Source organism: Ambystoma mexicanum, chromosome 11 (assembly GCF_040938575.1).
Source record: "Ambystoma mexicanum isolate Mex_15411 chromosome 11, UKY_AmexF1_1, whole genome shotgun sequence".
NCBI lineage: Eukaryota > Metazoa > Chordata > Amphibia > Caudata > Ambystomatidae > Ambystoma > Ambystoma mexicanum.
This window is the reverse complement of record NC_090934.1, coordinates 655,416,662-655,437,121: the sequence shown is the minus strand read 5'-3', so window position 1 is coordinate 655,437,121 and position 20,460 is coordinate 655,416,662.

Here is a 20,460-nt window from a genome sequence, read left to right as displayed (position 1 = left end):
AGGTGTGTGATTGTGCAATGGGCAGCTATATTAAGTTGGGAAGGTTATTCTTGTATTTGTGTGTTAGTATACTAGGCTTCAGGTGACAATATAAAGTATGAAAATGGTAACGGGAATCAGTAATAATACATCTAATGGGAAAGGGTTAATACACTTCTTTGTTCTACAACAGTAAAATGCTAGTGTGTTTGAGTATATGTAAGTATTGTACTTACTTTTTTGTATGGAAAGAGTAGGTTTCTTCAAAGTCGATGTTCGTACTTTAGACGCTGCTGCTTTTCAGGAGAGTGGTCTTCACTGCAATTGTAAAAGAAAGAAGTTAGTGAATATGTGGGTTTATAGCACTTTTGTTAATGTAGACATTGGCCCTCACTATAACTCTGGCAGTAGCCATGCCCTTATTAAGGGCACGGCTGCCGCTGTAGTTGTTTTTTTATGGCAACCGCAATTGGGCAATAACCGGGTCATGCCGAGTTTGGTGGACTCGGTAATTGGCCATTTGCGGGTGCCGTTATGGCTGGCCTCCCGATCCCCATTGGGGGTCGGGAGCATGGTTGCACCGGCATCGTTTATAACGGTGCTGGTGCAATCATGAGTTCTGCTCGTGGGTGCCGGTATGCACGTTTGGTCAGACCAGGGGTGCAGTCCGGCACCGGTGAGCAGAACTCGTAGTGTGGTGGAGAGATAACAATGGCACCGGAAGCACTACCCGCGCTGTTGTTGCCTTTCCGCCACACTCATAATGAGGCCCATTGTTTTTTTTTGTTTTGTAGTAGTAGTGTTTTCTTACCTTTGTCTATATGCTTCTTGTATATTTTATTTAGAATCTGTTAGTTGAATATGTTTTACAAATGAGTATAATAGTAAACGGATGGAGCACGCTGTTTTTTTTAATGTTATGTGTTAGGTGTGGGAAATAAAGGATTAGGATTTCATATAGAGGCACTGGTGTTGTTTGAGCTGGGAGCCTTTGTAATTATATTGTCTGTGTCTGTGCTTGCATGAAAATGCATGTACTCATCCTGACTGTGTGTAATTTTATAACACACTGGACAGTCTTTTTCATAATTATACTGTTATTTCTCCCATCTTTTAATATAAAATAAACATGTTTTAGATAACTGTGTGAGTAAACAAAAATTTGGAGAGGAGACAGGTTTGCAATTGCTACTTCATCATACCAGATGGGATAAATGAAGTAAGGTCATTTTACAGTTTATACAGAGTAAGTGGAAGTTACTCTGTTTATATATATTCTTAGAAGAGCTGTACATGTATTGTGTAGAAAACATTCATGCCTGTAGTCTGTGTTCATGCATGTGGATGTGCATTAATCTGCAAGTAGAAATAGTGGCCAGCTTTATAGTAGTTGTTGCTGTAGGTCTGTTGCAGTGACAGCGGAATTGTACTGAAGTGATGATGTGTGATGATAGAGTTAGATGTGGAGTTCTTGGATGTGATTGGTCGATGTTTGTGTAACTCTTTAACAGTAGCCAATGAGTAAATGGCGCAGAGAGTGAAGTGGAAAGGATAGAAGGGCTGCCCCAGTGTTACGCGTTCCTCGAACATCGTGGGTGTCCGCGGGCAGAGTGAGCTACATCTGGGTTTTCTCAGCAAATGCAGCATGTAAAGGGGACTGTAGGGATGAGCCAATCAGATGTTGAGGTAGTGATTTGTGTTGAAAGAGGCTGTGTGGATTGAAGATGGTAGAGGTGGAGAAAATCAGGGTGTTGATGGTTGGAGATATGTTTGTGCATGGTTTGGAGTGGTATGATAAATGTAGGAATGTGGCAAACAATTTTGATGTTAAAGGAGTGGAGGTGGTGTGGAGCACTATGCCTGGTTTTAATGTGCCGGGAATTGGTCAAGTTTGTGGAGGTATGGGCAGGGTAAACATTGCACATGTAGTTGTGTTTCACTGTGGTGCTTTGTATTTTGGGTATGTCAGTGTCCCCACTTTGTTGGCAGATTTTGAATATTTGGTTCAGGCAGTAATGAAAATAATTCCAAATGTCAAGGTTATTTTTTCTAGTTTAGTAACTAGGGCAATATGGGACAATAGTTTTGTTTTTGTGCTTAGCAGGTGGAAAGAAGAAGATGTAGGGTGAAGTTTATTGAGGTAGGTGGGCAAACTTCTCATTCTCTGTTTTACAGTAATGTTGGTTTCATTATATTTTACCCATCCACAATTCGTTTCTATATATGCAGTGTAGTGACGTGTATTGGTTGTGGCTGCTGTGTGGTAGGATATACCTAATGGTGTGAAGGATTTTTTACCAAGTGATAGTTTAATATTTGTAAATCCAGTTAGCTTGCAGTTGTTTTTGATACCATTTGCATTCTAACTTGAAAGCATTACTATTATGTATTTACTATGTGTCTATTTGTAAGGTGGTAAAACGCCCACACCGTTCATTTCGTTAGTGACCGAAAGTGGGATAGTACAAACACAATCATGCAAATTATAGGCCATTAATATGTAATTGCGGTCATTGGGGTCAGAGTCTGCGACATGGCCAGAGGGGGTTGTAGCAGGGTTTGTTTGGACTTTCTCATATGACCACTTCTTGTCACGGCTCGAAACTTGCTCCTTTAAAAAATGTTTAAGTGAGTTGCCGTGTGAAGAGAAGATGTGACAAGGTGACAGGTGGTATGGCCTGACAGTGGGAGTCGCTGGGAGAGTGCGAAGTTCTCCAGAGGAACAAAATAAATCCATACAAATGTTGTCCACATTGGTGAATGGTAGCAAACAATTAATGTTTTTCAAAAATATTTGTAATGCCACTGTGGTGTGAGGCCCTATCGGCTCCCATTCTGAGTGAAGGTCAGTGCCGTTGAATTTTTGTTTTCTAGTTGAGCAAACCCACGCATGGTACACAGTATAAGGATCAATTGTTTTTTGACCTTGAAGCAAATGGAGGATTTGCAACGTAATGCATGAAGGGATGAATGTAAGACTTTCAAATATGATGATGTTCACCATTCAAAAATTGGACAAAGGAACATGTAATTTCATTTTATGAAAATTCGTAGAAGTGAACAGAGTGTCTTTTTTAATGCAAATATTATGTAGGTTTTACTTTGGACAATTTTATACACAAACTAGTCAAATTATCATTCGGTGACATTATTGGTGGGGTACATCATATTTTTTGTTGTGTGTGGTATATTGCAATGACACGCAATTACAACTTGTGTGTGTAGTTTGTTTTGTTATGGGAACATGGGCAGTGCAGCATCGAGATGGGTGTAGTTGAGTAGTGGGTTCCCCACTTTCACAAACACGTAATTGAATGCTAATATTTAATTAAAATTCCGTGTATATGTTCTTCTTGGTTTTATTTAGCTCTCTGATTGCAGTGTCAGCCTTAGCATCGCCTTTCGAGCTGACCATACTCCGTAGCAGTAACTTGTACAGAAAACTGAAGCGTACTTTGCACGTTGTTTTGTTTGAGTTATCATTGTTTGACGTCCATGTTTATCAATAGTTGTAACAGGGGCCCAAATTAATGGTTAAAATGATAAACTATATTAAGATCGGTTACTGAGACACATTTCTGTTATCTTTTTTTAAACAGCTACATCTTGACTTTCTGCGATTGTCATGGATTTCAGATACCAACTGATGTTTTTTGTAACTGTCAGATACAGATACACATGAGTGGGTAGATCACAGTGATGCTTTTTTGGGATGATCGACACGGACCCATATGCCTGTATGCCATACCATCGATAAGGAGCAACTTGATATTGTTTATGGTGGCCTAGCACAAAGTTCATGCCAAAGTCTTGCGTTCCATAGTGCGTCCAATGCGTTCCTGTATCGAAAAGGAACACTGTGCGACTCATGATAAATATTTGTGGATCGAGAACGAAGAAAACAATTACTTATTTGCTTGCATATGTAAGTCTCCGGATGTTCTTGAAGTGTTTACTGTGAAATAAAAGTACTTTACAAATTGTACAGTTTTGCTATTTCCTTTAGAATTATGGTTTCATATTCAAAATTGGGAAGCGCTTTGTTGTGAGATGATGTGTGTTGATATTCCGGTTTCTGCGTCAAGTAACTTTATCATGTAGGTGATGATTGGGTGCGTTTTACTACACTATATAGTAATGTTCTGAAGAAAAGTGGAGCATATCACTAGGTTTGGTGATGTTAGCCTCAGGGGCGGGGCATATGAATTGGTGCCGCCAGGGTAGTCCATCTTGGGCGATGCAGGAACGGATAAGATCATCACAAGATGGCTACGCCCTGCTGCCTGATTTCGCATGTGTAAAAAAGAGGAAAATTACAGTAAGGTGCATAGAAAATGTTTGTACGATCGATCAATGTATGCTTAGAAGTACAGGCCCGAACACTTGGGAAAATAATATTTCTGAGTGCACTATTCATTTAATAGATCAATTTTTTGCTGCATTCATTGCAGATGATTTTCTAAAGTCTGTTTCTGTATTATTTTGAATGGCTGTATGGTGTGTTTAAAAAAAAAATTGGAAAGTACACATAAAGTAATGGGTAATAATTTGTTTAAATAGAGAAGTGTGGTGTCTTCTATTAGGAGGGCCGGTCTTACACCTGATTGTACCCCAGGCAGGAAGCATCATTGGCTCCCCTCCACACAACAAAAAATGACAACAACATAACTTGGGTGCAGATGAGCACAGACCCTCTTACAATAGTATTTTGGGGGCGTGATTCAGGGTGGGCTATGTTTAGAATTAATAAACTAAATACACCTGCATGATTTTACCTGCAGAATATTCCCACCATACAATGCATTATTCACCAACATAAATATGTTATCCATTCTCTTGAAAACTGGTTATAAAAAGAGGCATGTTAGTATGACTTAAATTCTACAATTCACTATATAAATGTGGATCTTGCACCAACTAAATGTAAGGTTAGTAAGATGGAGAGATGTAAAAGGTATGGGTAAATCATATTGCTTGGCAATACTGTGATACAAGCGTCATCGCAGGAATTTGATGGGTCCAGTGTCCACATACCTTTACAATGCGCAAGCATTTACGAAAGGAAAGCCACCAAGTTGTCAGTTGAGGGGGTACACACTGTGAGCCTCCTTAGCAGACTTCTGCTAGGAGGTTGTATACAACTGACTGTGCTGGCATTTTCAAAAATGGCGAAGGAGGATTTCTGTGCTATAAAGGAAGTTGTTTCAATGCATAAATACACACATGCTTCCAATCACTTTATCAGTAACTAGTCTGCCAAACATTGGTTTCAGTCCGATATGCTTCACGCTACATTTAATGATCGTCTTCCTATCCTGCTGTCCATTCAGTGCACGTTTGAGCCGTGCTTGCATTTCCAAACTCCCTGCCACTACTTGATGTTCAAGTGCATAACTGCCATGTGAGCCACTAAGAGCCATTCCTGCTTTTCTCGTTGCATGATTGGATTTGTAGTTTCATGTTTCCCTTGCTAAGTATGGGCCTACAAATTCCAGCATGTAAAGTCAAAAGCAAGAACAGGCTTGTGTTATCGGGCATGATATGGAACCACTTGACAGCTATGCAAGTGTTCATCAAAAACTCATGCTCCCGGCAGGTTTTGCGACTGCTCTTCACACTCTGCTATGGCCAGTCGTGTGCTTTCAAATGCTCCTGTAGCAGATGTGTTACCATGTGTGGGTTTTTGGGTAAACTAAAGTATGTGTGCGCCCTATATGTTTAAGAATACTGTTCCTTATTTCTGAGAACACCTCATGGTGCCCACAGTAGTGAGACATTCAGAAAACTGTTATTTTCTTAAGTCCTATCAGTTTAAATTCCGGTTCTTGGGGTTTTCAATTCTGGTTATACATGCATGATAGTACATATTCTGAAGGCACAGAGATCTAAGTTAAGTGCTACTAGACGAGTTACTAGGCAGGTTCAACCTGACGGGGACCCAGTCCTGCTCCCCAGACACACATGTGGTCTGGTGCTACATCCCGAGTCTCCCCACAGCGTTTTACTCCTATGCCTCAAGCGTCCCTGGGTGTCTGAAGGTTCAGCATAGGTGCCAGAGTTTTGAAGTGCGTCAAGCGCACCTTTGTCTGAGAGTGTGTGTGCGTGTTTGTGTGTGGGCAATGCCGGTCTTTGCATTAGGCCATGTATTTTTGAAATGTCAAAATTTACTTGCACGATTAAAAGCACTTCTTTTAATCCTGCGTGTTACTTTTGCTTCCCATTCACACCTCGTTCACACTCCCATTCACACCTGATGATGGTGGCGCCCCCTGGAGGTTGGCACATCAGGTAGCCACCTGCATGGCTTGATGCAAAGACCGGCCCTGTCCATTAGTATCAATGTTTTCACTTATTTCATCATGAGGAACATTTTCTTCCAGCCATTCCAAAGTAGTAGATATTTCTGTGTAAAAAGATATATATATATATATATATATATATATATATATATATATATATATATATATATATATATATACTGTACCTAATACAGAAAGTTTATAAATATATAAAATCTGTGAAAAGACCTTTGTTAAAGGGACGTTATGGTTCAGCTGCACTACTAAAAACCAATGAAATTCAGTGAAAAAAACTTTGTTAAAGGGACGTTATGGTTCGAAGTAAAACCGAAAAAACCCCTGAAATTCGCAAGTTATGGTAAACTAAGCAACCCTAATGATGACATCACTGATGACATATCTAGGCCACATGGTTTTCTTCTGTAACAGTCAGGAACTAAAAATTCAAAAGGTACTATATTTGTAGACTTATCCTTCAAGTATGTTCTTACAGTAATTCCCTTAGGGTCCAGTCACATCATATTAAACATATACATAGGGGAAGACACAGGCTTGAAAGACAGCAATCCTTTCTATGCATGAAGATAATCAGTAGGGTTATCAGCACTTTCTGATAGTTCTGTTGTTTTTTTATTACTGTACTCTCCCTGCATATGCTCATATTTGTATACATTGGACTTGCACTAATTTCCTGAGGGTCTAGTCACATCATGTGATACATATACATAGGCGAAGTAGCAGCCTTGAAACAGAGCAATCATTTCTCTACATAAAGATAATCAGTTAGGTTATGAACACTTTCTGGTACTACTGCTGCTTTTTTGCTTACTTCACTTTATCTCTATATACTCATGTTTGTATGTGTTGTTGTGTGTGTTTTGTATGTAATAATGAAATTATGTAGTAAGTGGGTTTTATTAGCTACTTATTACATATTTCACAGTACACAAAACTCTAATAAGAAAGCATTTATCATTTCACTATTCAATATGGCAAGATTATGAATATTGCACCTCCATCATGTATGCTGCACACAATGCTTATGTTTATACTTACGTAGATAAGTATACTGGAAAGAACTTCGTAATAGAATGCTATTTATATCAATGCATTGCTTAATGCACCACGTAGCTCATGATATTTATTCCAATGATCCTTCACACTTTTTTGTCAACATTATAATAAGAATCCCTTGTAAAGACTTTTCATGAAAAGTAAATGCACATCTGATGTCATCAATGATGTCATCAATGAAATTTGTGATATCTTCTTTGATGTCCTGGGTGTTAGTCTTAGCAGTGCACGGTGGTGGCGTGAGTTATTGTTGCTTAGCTTACCATGACTTGCGAATTTCAGCGGTTTTCTGGTTTTACTTCGAACCATAACGTCACTTTAACAAAGCAAAAATCACTTTATTTTGCTTCTTGCAGCCATATCCCATCTCATCCTCATCACCCCTCACCTCCCCAGAGATTATTTGATAAGTTTGACAAGTGCAATGTTGTGTTTTTAATATGTTTTTACTGCGATGTCCGCGGACAGCGGTGAAGTCTGCGAATCCAAGATGGCGGGCGTATCCAAAAATCTGACGCACTTCATGCTCTTCACCATCCAATCAGCGAACATGTCGCATGTCAGGAATGCCCGCCATCTTGTATCCACGGACATCCGTGGACAGCGCGGTGACAAATGGTGGACAAATACAATTTTGGCAAGTGTGTTGGCGTGTAAGACTGGGGAGGGTGGGGGAGTAAGAGATGGGTCAAATGTTGTATTTATTTAGGTGACAGGCACCCTTGTAGTATTTGTTGTGTACCCAGACAGCCGTGCTGTCCTTGATGTCCGTAATCGATCAAAATGGGGGTGTCCTAAGGATACGGTACCTGTCTGTGTTGTCCGCAGGCAAGATGAAACTGTTCTAAGAACACACACGGTGTCCGGGATGTCTGTAATTAAACATAGATGGAGGTGTCCTAAGGACACTATACCTGTTCGTACTGTCCGCAGGAAAGTTGAAACTGTTCTAAGAACACACACGGTGTCCGGGATGTCCGTAATTAAACAAAAATGGAGGTGTCCTAAGGACACTATACCTTTCCGTACTGTTGACAGGCAAGGTGAAACTGTTCTAAGAACTCACACGGTGTCCGGGATGTCCTTAATTAAACAAAAATGGAGGTGTCCTAAGGACAGTATACCTGTCCGTGTTGTCTGCAGGCAAGTTGAAACTGTTCTAAGAACACACACGGTGTCCGGGATGTCCGTAATTAAACAAAATGGAGGTGTCCTAAGGACACTATACCTGCCCGTACTGTTCGCAGGCATAATAGTATAGTAGCATAGGTTTGTAATTTTGGCAGGTACATTCTTTATTTTCATGTTGTACACCATGTGCAATTTCTTTTGTTACTTCTTGAAAAATGCTACGCTGCTCATTGATTAGTTTTGATTGTAGTACAGTTAAGTCTTCTGTATCTTCATACTGACACATGGTGTTTTCTACTTCTGTCATAGCTAATTCTGCCTCATTTGCTATTAGATGCTCTTGGCTTCCTGTTACAGAAGGTTGACTACTGTCAGGAGTGTCCTTATCTAGTTGGGCCTGGAGTTCTTCTTCGTGTTGCTGTTCATTGTGCAACATTGTTTTGTACTGTGTAAAGTTTACATCGGTGCTTTCATTTGCTTTGAAATCCTCTTCATAGGAGTCATAGTTATCTAGTAGTTCTTCTTCTTTTCTACATGGTTTAAAGAGTTGTAGCAGGAACATGTAAAAAATTGTTTTTGTATTTGTGACGACAATATTTGCCACATTTGTGTCTTTGAAATTATACAATTTGTGCATGAAGATCACTATTTGTTGCTTCTGATGGAATTTCACAAGTGACATATTTTTTGATAAACTGTAACACAGTGGCATCACTGTCTTGATCAAATTTAGGAGCATCTTTAATCCATAAAAGCATGTGGATATGTGGTGCTCCTCTGGCTTGATATTCTTTTCTCCAAAAGAAGTGTTGCACTTCTCAGAGGGGAGGAACAGTTTTACTACACTTAAAGTGTAGCATAGCAATGAAGCAATGATGGAAATATCTTGAAACATTAACAGGATGTAGAGAGCAAAGTTCTCCATGTGTTAGTATATCTATGCTTGTTTTGTTTTTGTTTGATATGCGTAGGAAATCATGTAGATCTTCCTATGCATATTTTGCACAATTTAATGTAACAAACCAAGTGGGTGGCCCAAGGTTTCTTATCATACAACGTACATCTCCATGACATCGGAAACAGTACTCTTTCATACCACGCATGTTTGCTAACAGATTTGTAATATTTGATTGTAAAACCTCATCTTTTTCTTGCACTTTTTGTAGTAATTGCATAGCTGACATATTTTTAAAGTGGGTTCCTGATTTTAATGTTTGTGCAACTCCGTAACATAGAATTGCTAGTTCACTTTCAAAGAGTAGGTGGAATATGTATTCCACAATATGTCCAAATCTGGGATCTTCAGAATACATCCATAACGAGCGGTATTCTGATGCTGTTATTTGAATAGATCTATTATCGTACCTTCCTCCTTTGCCAGTAGGAAAGAGTAGAGGAAAAGCACATGCTTCTATACTTTTTTCCCATATGCTGATTGGTGATCCTTTCATTTGTCGCATTTGGTACGTGACTAGTGCATCTTCTATGGTGTCATTAGAGTGTAATGGATGAATTGTATAATGGTCTAAAATATTGGATACTGTAGCAGGATCTAGAAGTTCAAATCAACCAGTTTCTTCAATATTTAGTATTCGTTATTGTCTTTTAGATATTTCAAGGCTTGTCTAACTTTATGTAAGTCTACCAGTTGTTGCCAATTTATTTCGTCTTTTGTACATACATCATTTGCTAAGACAATTAAAGATTGCTCTATTGGACGTTGCACTCCCAGAGTGTGTACATTTTCTTTTAGATCGGATGGTAAATATACTACTTTGCTACGAATGCCTTTCACCAATTCAGAGGGAGGTAATTTTGCTGTTTTTGTTTAAAGGAGCATTATTGCTTTAAATGGGTGCACTGCTTGAATTATGATGCTCTCATATAAATTGAGTTGTTGCAGGGGTTTTGGTAGTGGGAATAATTCCAAAGCACGTGAAGGAGTTTGATTGTTCTCAAGTTTTGTAGTGCAGTAACTGCAAAGTGTTAAGGGGTCAGTTATTTCATATTTGTTTCCTGCTTTAAGGTAGAGAGCTAATTCAAACTATTTGGAATCTTCATTGTCTTCTTTTTTATATGTTATGTCTAAAGTTTTTGTGTTACTTTTATATAAAATTTATGTGGCAACACACACACACACATAGTTTGGTACTTCAGCGGAGGTACTTTTGAATTTTAGTATTTATTTTTTGTATGTGTGTAGTAGAAGGTTGCCATGTACAGAATTGTTGCTAGTCTTTTGTAAAGCTTTTGCATTTTGTAAGTGGTTTCCACTTGCAAAATATTTCCTCTGGGTATGGTTGATTTCTTCGAGTAGGTCTTTGGCAGTACCATGTAGAAGATTGTTATTTAAATTGGCTAGTGCTAAAGCAGGACTTTTAGCATAGTACAGTTTATAGACTAGAGTTCTTATAGTTGAATGATGTGTTGATATCATGTGTTGATATCATTTTGATATGATGGAAGCTGCTTTTGCAAATAGGTCCTGAAATGCAGGCCAATGAATGTCCTTGCAGTCCTGTGTATTTGTGCACTGGACAGGTATCCATATTTTGCAGCAGTTCTGTTTTGATTTTGTCTTTGCCTTTCACATATTGATTAAGGAACTGGCGTAAGGATTTGAAAGATTGTTTGGCAATGTTACACATTGATGTGATTGGCCATTTGTATACTGGACGTTCTGGTTCAGTCAAATGGATAATTGATACTGAGTTTTCTGGGGATATTTTTGTAAGCAGTATTTCTATTTCCTCTATGGATGGCAATTGTGTTTGTTCGATTTTGTTTGTATGCTTCTTCATTGAAATATGGCTCTGTGCTTGTGGTGTGACTCCATTCAACTCCACAGATATTTAAGAAGTTATTTTTGTTGACATTCCGTTTATTGAGAAGCCTTTTTTGTAACTTAGTACTTAGTTATGTTAGTGGTTTCATTCTGTTTAACACTAAAATAAATAACTTTCTTTTGAGAAGGATTTCACTGTCTATTAAAGCCTCCAAGGTTGATTTTCTACGGTAGTTTTTAATGGTTGTGCATGATTTGTCTCCTTTTTTTTATAAGATTCTGAAGGACTCTGTGGCGGAACATTTTTGCTAATATACTTTTTTTAGTGTGGTTACTTCCTACTATATCAAGATTTATAGGAGCAGATGTGGCAGTAGTGGTAGCTGCATTTCCGTTAATCATTTTCTGTTTTCTTTTACATTTTGATAGAGGAGGCAATGTTTCTGTACTGGAAGATTGTTTTGTTTTGCTAAATGACTATATTGGCTGTTTTATTTTAACTTTTTGTACAAACTCTGCTAGAGATGGATGCTTATTTTGGAAATTTTTATTTTCATTTGCTATATTTCTGCATTTCTTTCTATGGACTTGCTTTCTGGTAGGCATTCTGTGGGGTCTGTTGAAACAAAAAAATAAAAGGTATGGGTTGGGCTGTTTTACAATGTATGTGTGCTGTATGCATGAGTGTCTCAGTATGATTGGTAAAGATGTATCTGGTGGTGTGTGATTGTTGATTGGGCAGCTACAATTAGTTGGGAAGTCTATTCTTCTGTTTGTGTGTTACTATACTGCGGTTCAGATGACAGTAGAAAGTGAGCTAGTGGTGAGGATAAGCACTAATAGTACATCAAATCGTATACAATTAAAAAAATTCTTTGTTTTGTAATACTAATATTCTGGGGGCTGAGTTATGTTATTTGTGCTCCGAAAAACAGGGATTTGTGTGCCATTCTACATGCTAATCCCTGTTTAATAAATGGTGCACACATCTTCGTTTATTTGGTGCACAAATTACATGAATCACCCGCACAGTGTGTTGGTTTAGCACATTTTAACAACAAGAGGATACATATAACAATTAACATTATAACAGTAACAGTGGAAGCAATTTAAAATTGATAATCAGACCATGAACACAGTAAGTAGAGCAATTAAACTGAAGGGGAGAAGGAGAGTAGTGCAGTATAAGTGAGAGAGAGGGAGGGTGGGGAAGAGTAGGGGGAGGGAAACGGATGGGGTTAAGGGTGAGAATGGGAGGAGGGGGAAGCGGAGGGAGATGATTAAGGAGATAAGGCAAGGGGGAGGAGGCAAGAAGGAGGGAGGGGTTTCATGGTGGGGAATGGAGAAGAAAAGATTTGAGGAAAGTGCAGAATGAGGAAAAGGTAGAAATAGAGCAGAGTGAGAGAGATAAGAGTTCCAGTGCAGGGGGACTAGGAGATGGAAGGAGCAGAAACGGGATGTGGAACAAGTGCAAGGAGGAACAGTGAGAAGAAAGTGGTCAGCAGAGTGAAGGGAGTGGGAAGGAGTGTAGAAAGAGAGGAGAGAGGAGAGATAAGGGGGCACATGATAGTGGAGAGATTTAAAGACTAGGCAGAGAAACTAAGGTAGTATTGTACTTACTCCTTTTTTGTGGAATGAGCAGGTTTCTTTGTCGTTGGTGTTTGTAGTTCAGATGTTGCTGTTTTCCAGGAGAGTGGTCTTCACTGCAATTGTAAAAGAAAGAAGTTAGTAATTGTGTGTGTTTATAGCAGTGATGTTAATTGAGAAGTTCATTTTGATGTCTTTGTAGTAGTATACTTGTTTGATTTCTGAGCATAGTGTATGCATGCAGTTTCATTTTACTATGCCCAGCCTTTATTTTTTATTCATATTATGTTAGTTCAACATGCTTTGTAAATGAGTAGAATATTAAGTGTATGAAATTCACTTGGTTTTTTAAAGCTGTGTTATAAAATGTTAGGAGAAAGAAGAAATAATGTTATATTTATTTTGCAATTTTTATTAGGTAAATGGCAGGAACTGTATAGAAAAGCATGGACTATATGTGTTTGTGAAGCTGTGGGTAATAAAGTAGAAGGATGTGATTTACAGGTAGTGGTGTTATTGCAGCTGGGAGCATTACAATAAAAGTGTCTATGTGTGTGAGTGTATGAAGATGCATGACATTTTACTGGCTTTGTGTAATTTTATGATACACTACTAAGTGTTTTTCCACAATTGTATTGTTATTTATTCCATCTTCTAATATTATAATTTTTTAGATAGGTGTGTGTGTAAAAAAAAAAATAGATAGCAGACAGGTTTGGAAGTGACAGTTCATTATAGCAGATGGAAAAAATGACAATACGTTCATTTTATAGGTTATACAGGTTAAGTGGCAGTTACTCTGTTTATATGCATTTTTAAGAGTTGTACATGTACTGTGCAGATAATATGAATACCTGTTGTTTGTATTCATGCATGTGGATATACATGCAGCTGCAAGTAGAAATCTTGGAGACTTGTAGAGTAGTTTTTGTAGTAGGTGCTTTCCAGTGATATGAGACTTGTATTCAGAGTGATCAACAGTACATTTGAAGTGCTGAACTCTGATGATGGAGTTAGATGTAGAGGTCTTGGATGTGATTGGTGGATGGTTGTGTGACTGCTTAGCTGTATCCAATGAGGGAATGGCAGAGCAAGTGATGTGGAAAGGTTAGAACGGCTGTCGGCGGACAGGGCGTACCACATCCAGGGTTTTCCAGCAAATGCAGCATGGAAAGGGGACTGTAGGGTTCAGCCAATCAGATGTTGAGGTTGTGGATTTGTGTTGAAAGAGACTTGAAGATGGCAGAGGTGGAGAAAGTCAGGGTGTTGGTGCTTGGAGATATGTGTTTGCATGGTTTACAGCAGTATGCTCAATGCAGGTATGTGGCAAATAATTTTGATGTTAAAGGAGTGGAGGTGGTGTGGAGCACTGTGCCTGATTGCAATGTACAGGGAGTTGTACACGTTTGTAAAGATATGAGCAGGATGAACAGTCCCCATGTGGTAGTTTTGCATTATGGAGTTTTCCATTTGGGCTATGTCAGTACCCCTACTGTGTTGGAAGATTTTAAACACTTGGTTCAAGCAGTAATGAACATCCTTCTAAATTGCAAAGTCATTTTTTCTGGATTAGTACCTAGGGCAATATGGGACAATCGTTCAGTTTTTTGTCCTCAGCAAAACATTGCTAGGTGTGCAATCAACCAAAGCATGTGTGCTTTCATGCTTAGCGCTGGTATGTTCTTCTGTAATAATGAGAACATTGATTCCAGTAATGCTGTTAATTTTGAAGAACATGGTATTTCCTTATCTTTTTTGGGAAATGCAATTCTGTTTTGGAATGTAAGGGTTGCTTTGGAGAAGGTTATGTGAATATTTTAGGAGTAAAGTAAGGAAAAAAATACAAAATAATAGGTGTTTGTCAAGCATCTGCACATTTTTAAAAAAAAACGGCTCTTTTCAGAGCCAACCTCAAAGGGGAAATGGGGCACACTATTTAAATTTACATTCAGCATGCTCATAATTTTCGATATGTCCGCGGACATGGCGGTAGTCCGTGGACATCGCGTATTACATACAGGGATTTTCGGGTGGAGGGGCATGCAAATGAGAATGAGCAGAGCAACTGATTTGTAAGTAAAGTTTAGTGGGTGTGTTGTATAAGGAGAGAGTTTGTCAGAAAGTATTTTTCCTGAGAGAAGAACAGTTAGCTATGGCTGTGTGTTTCAGAAAACAGATTGTCTGGATTTTGGGAGACTCATGGGTACATTGGTTGGAGGTGCATGCAGAATGCTGTGGAGTAGCTGCAGATCTTGGATTCCCTCATGTGGAAGTGCACTGGCATGGAGTGCGTGGAATGAAGTGGCTGGACTTGGTACCTCTCTGTGCTAGTTTGGAGACAGAGCTTCATCCAGACATAATTATAATTCATTGTGGAGGGAACAGTTTAGGACATGAGTCAGGAATTTCTTTGCAATTTGTGATGAAAGAAAGACCTGGGAAGGTCATGGACATGTTTCCAAATTCCCAAGTAATATTTTCTCGTATTGCGCAGAGACAAATGTGTTCTTCTTCATTTGGTCCACAATTGGAGAAAGCAAGGCAGAATGTTAAAAAGGCTGTTTGTGTCTTCCTAAGAGATGTTGGCATGTCCTCTTTCCACAACGAAAATATTCTCTTTCGTAGCACATACTTTTTTCGCAGAGATGGAGTTCATCTTACTTATGCTGGTAATCAGATTTTTCTGAGAAATGTACAAAATGCATTGCAACCTTTTGTGGAATTACAGCCATCAATTTTGCAGTAGGTGTTGACTATTTCATGTTTTTGAAACACAAAAAAACACCACCAAAAGGCTCTTTTCAGAGCTACAACTTCCTCCCAGAGAAAAGTGCAATGGTTTGGATAAGGCAGCACCCCAAAATTTTAGATGTCCGCAGACTGTCCGCAGACTTCTTCAAAATGCACAGGGCCCTGCTACATTTATTTACCACTTCTATTTTTAGACTGTGAAAGGTGGCTCTGAAAAGAGCCTTTTTTGGGGGATTTTTGTTGTTTTACATTTGTTTTTGTTTTTTTACATACAACACACTAGGAGAGGAGGGGAAAGGAGGGTAAGGGTCGGACACCAACCACGAGGATAAGAAAGGGCAGGTGTAGAGAGGAAGATGTAGGGTGGGCCTTATTTAGGTAGTGGGCAGGTCTCCTCATGCTCCAAGACCGTAGTCTCGAAAGCACTTCAAAGTCTCTCCCCCCTGCAGAGTACTGCGTCGCAGTACATACACAAAACTGTGAACCTCGAAAGGTAAGAGTCATCAGCATTGTGAATGGAGTGTGAGGCAGCTGGAGGGATGTGCTCTCCCACAGGAGTGCCTCTTGTGGTGAGAGGAGCAGAAACAGAGGATGTAGTAGAGGAACTCAATCTACTATGTTCCTCACAAGGTACAACCTTGCGAACGGCCCACCGTGGAACGACCTTAAGGTGTCGCTTCATAGTTGTCATACCAAAGCTGTACGAACCAGGCCTCCCGTGACTCGGCACCATATTGCACTGGTTGCAGGTGACCTTGTTTGCATGTGCCTTGGGTACGTTACCATGAATGGTAAATAACCGTCACACCCAAGATTCACAGTGAGTGCTGGTAGTAGGGACTTCCACTACCTCATCCTCACCATCCTCTTCATCCTCCTCCTCTACATCATCACGCCTCTTCCCCTCTTCAGGCCCTTGGGGAGGTGGTGGTGGTGGAGAGGATGGGGGTGGTGCTGAGACAGATGTAGCACCAGCTGGAGCAGCAAGCATTGATGCCATCAGGTCTGATGGAAAGCAGCTGCAAGAGCAGCAAAATACCAGCCAAAGTAGACAATGCTTTGTCAAAAAGCCAAAAGCACAATGAGGATGAGCTCTGGGTGTGGCCTTTTATAGGGGTGCGTGTGCACGCTTCGCGGACACCTGTGCTGTCTGCGGACAGATCGAACACCCAAAAAAGGCTCAAAAAGTTCCAAAAAGTATGCAGAAAGGGACATGTGCTATAGTGAATTATTACTATAAAATACTGTGGATTGCCTGAAAAGGTACTTTCAAAATGTTCGGAGACCCGGACAGTGTCCGCAATTCAGGACACACGCTCAGTGTGGGTGCGGTCATATGATGGCATTGCGAACATGTCCGCGAAGGGACAGGGTCTCTGCAGGACACCAACTGCACGGGAACGGTCGTGCGCATGCACGCGGGTGTTCTACGGACAGTGTTTGGGTCCTGAAACTAATTAAAAGTGCGACACAAGTGAGACGGACAGTTATGGACAGGCGCGGTGTTCGTAGAACTTATGGGTGTGGTGCGCATATGCGTAGATGTTCTTCAGGCAGTACGGACAGGTATAGTGTCCTCAGGACACCCCCATTTTCTTTAATTACGAACATCCCCAGACACCGCGTATGTTCTTAGAAGAGTTTCACCTCGCCTACGAACAGTACGGACAGGCATACTGTCCTCAGAACACCCCCATTTTGTTTATTTACGTACATCCCGGACACCGCGTGTGTTCTTAGAACAGTTTGAACTTGACTGTGGACATTACGGACAGGTATAGTGTCCTCAGGACACCCCCATTTTGTTTATTTACGGACATCCCGAACACCGAGTGTGTTCTTAAACAGTTTCAATTTGACTGCAGACATTACAGATAGGCATAGTGTCCTCAGGACACCCCCATTTTGTTTATTTACGGACATCCCGGACACCGAGTGTGTTCTTAGACAGTTTCAACTTGACTGCGGACATTACGGACAGGCATAGTGTCCTTAGGACACCCCCATTTTGTTTATTTATGGACATCCCGGACACCGCGTGTGTTCTTAGAACAGTTTCAACTTGACTGTGGACATTACGGACAGGTATAGTGTCCTCAGGACACCCCCATTTTGTTTATTTACGGACATCCCGTCCCGAACACCGAGTGTGTTCTTAAACAGTTTCAATTTGACTGCAGACATTACAGACAGGCATAGTGTCCTCAGGACACCCCCATTTTGTTTATTTACGGACATCCCGGACACCGCGTGTGTTCTTAGAACAGTTTCAACTTAACTGCGGGCATTACGGACAGGTATAGTGTCCTTATGACACCCCCTTTTTGTTTATTTACGGACATCCCAGACACCCGCGCTGTCTGCGGATACCACAACTGCCTTTAAAAAAAACAAAAAAAATGACTGAATTAAAACACACATAATATTTTTTTATTATTTATAGATGTACAATTTATGAAAGAGAAGGGGAAGCAGAAACTGACACAAACACAGGGGAATTGGGGGTTTCAAGAGGATGGATAGGAGGAGAAGAAGGGATGGAAGTCAGCAAAATGTTTTTCTTTGTGGAGAGGGTTTGGGGATAATTGACTGGGATATGGAGAGGGGGGACAGGTACATGTGGGACAGTGGTATTTTTTTTTTCTTTTATGTGGTCTTCCACAAAAAATTTCAAACAGTTGAAATTTGCCATGAGCATGTCCATGTTTTCTTCCATGCGCTGGAGAGTCTTTTCCAATGTATCTTTTGGTGTACTATTTTCAATGTTTGTATGGTCTGTTAAAAAATATATGTATATGTTAAGTGTACATAAAGTAATGCTTATTAATTTGGTTATATAGAGAAGTGTCTACCATTAGTATCACTATCTTCAGACATTTCCTCACGTGGGAAATTCTTCTCAAGTCATTCTAAAGTACTGGACATTTCTGTGAAAAAAATATATATTACTTTTATTGTATCTAATACAGAAATGTTAGAAGTTTCTGTGAGGTAATTATGTCGGAAGCATATCTTTCTTGTTTTGGTATATTCCGTTCCATTTTAGTATGGATGGTTGATGTGTTAGATATATAGGTTCCACTTCTTATTTATCACTACATATAATGTCTTTGTGTGCTGGTTTCTGAACTTGTGCAGTGTTCGTATAGCATGATATAACAATTTAAGATACCCCCTGAGTTTTTGGGTAGTGTTGCTGTTGTCCGCGTCCGTCCACGGACATACGCACAGTCCGCAGACATCAAAATCCCTAGCTGGGGGTTCAGTATGTTCTAAGTTACATTTATATAAAGCCAGGGACGTTATGGTTAATTTGCGTTACTAAAAACCTATGAAATTCAGTAAAAAAACTTTGTTAAAGGGACGTTATGGTTCCAAGTAAAACTGAAAAACCCCTGAAATTCACTAGTTATGGTAAGCTAAGCAACAATAATTTGTGCCACCACCGTGCACTGCTAAGACTAACACCCAGGACATCAATGATGACATCACATGTCTGGCTCCCCCTTTTTCAAGCACTGAGCCCCTTGGAAAAGGTGTTTAATGTCCTGCATTTTTTGGCCACTGGGTCATTTCAGTGGACAACTGCCATAGTCGGGGGCGTCTCACAGCCCATGCAGTCACGCTGCCTACACCAGGTGATGGCAGTCATGACTGCACGCCCCTCAGTCCGCAGGCGCATATACATGCCCAGAACACCCGCAGAAAGGCAGGCCGTGGTCCAGGACTTTTACAGGGTGGCACACTTCCCCAAAGTGCTTGGTGCCATAGATTGCACCCATGTGACCCTACGTCCAACTAGAGCCACTGAGAACATCTACCGCAACCGCAGGCACTGCCATTCCATCAATGTACAGGTTGCATGCAATGCCCATGGAATCATCACCTCTGTCTATACAAACTATCCTGGGTCTACCCATGACAGTTTCATATACAGAATGTCCGCCCTGAGCCGGACCTGGAAGCTGGGAAGCATGGCGACACATGGCTCATTGGTGAGTAGAAATGTCTGTGCACATGCATGCATGTCACACACAGACAAATACACAAACCCAACTAATGACAACCATCCTCACCTCCCCAGGGGACAGTGCCCACCCTCTGAGCAACCACATGATGATGCCAATACGGAACCCCACCACACCACCCCAGGTAAGATACAACGCAGCCCATATTGCAACCAGGGGCATAGTGGAGCACACATTCGGAGTGCTCAAGTCACGCTTCCGCTCCCTTGACCGCTCTGGCAGGCAGCTACTATATGCACCCAATTAGTGTGCAGGATCATTGTGGCAGCATGTGTCCTGCACAATGTTGCAACACGGCAGTGCATACCGGTGGGCATGGTGGTGCCCCCACATCCCCAACCACAGGCACAGGTGCTGCTCATGGGAGGGGAAAGGGCGAGGCAGTCCGTACCCTGCTTGTGGCAACATTTTTTCACCTAAATTCCCACCCCTGCGGAGTACACACAGGCCAGGCACATACCAGGTGACAATCGATGATGATAAAGAGACAGTCAATGTCACAACCTTACCACCCTGAGAATGTTGCCATGGAAGTGCTACATTGTGTGCATCCCTAGCTACTTAAACATAACCAATCCTGTGTGACCAAAAGGAACACATGCAAGGTGCATATCACACCACCACTCTTCAAAACAGCCCATGAAAATCACGGGTATGTCACCCAAACCCTCCCAACCCCCATCAACCTTGTCGGCCACACTGTGACATGGCGTGCAACAGCAAAAGAGCAAACCAAAAGCACAACACATGACCAATCAGATACAAAGTGGCACATGATAAATGGAAAGAGGTCTGAGACAATCACACCTGACATGGAATCAGATGA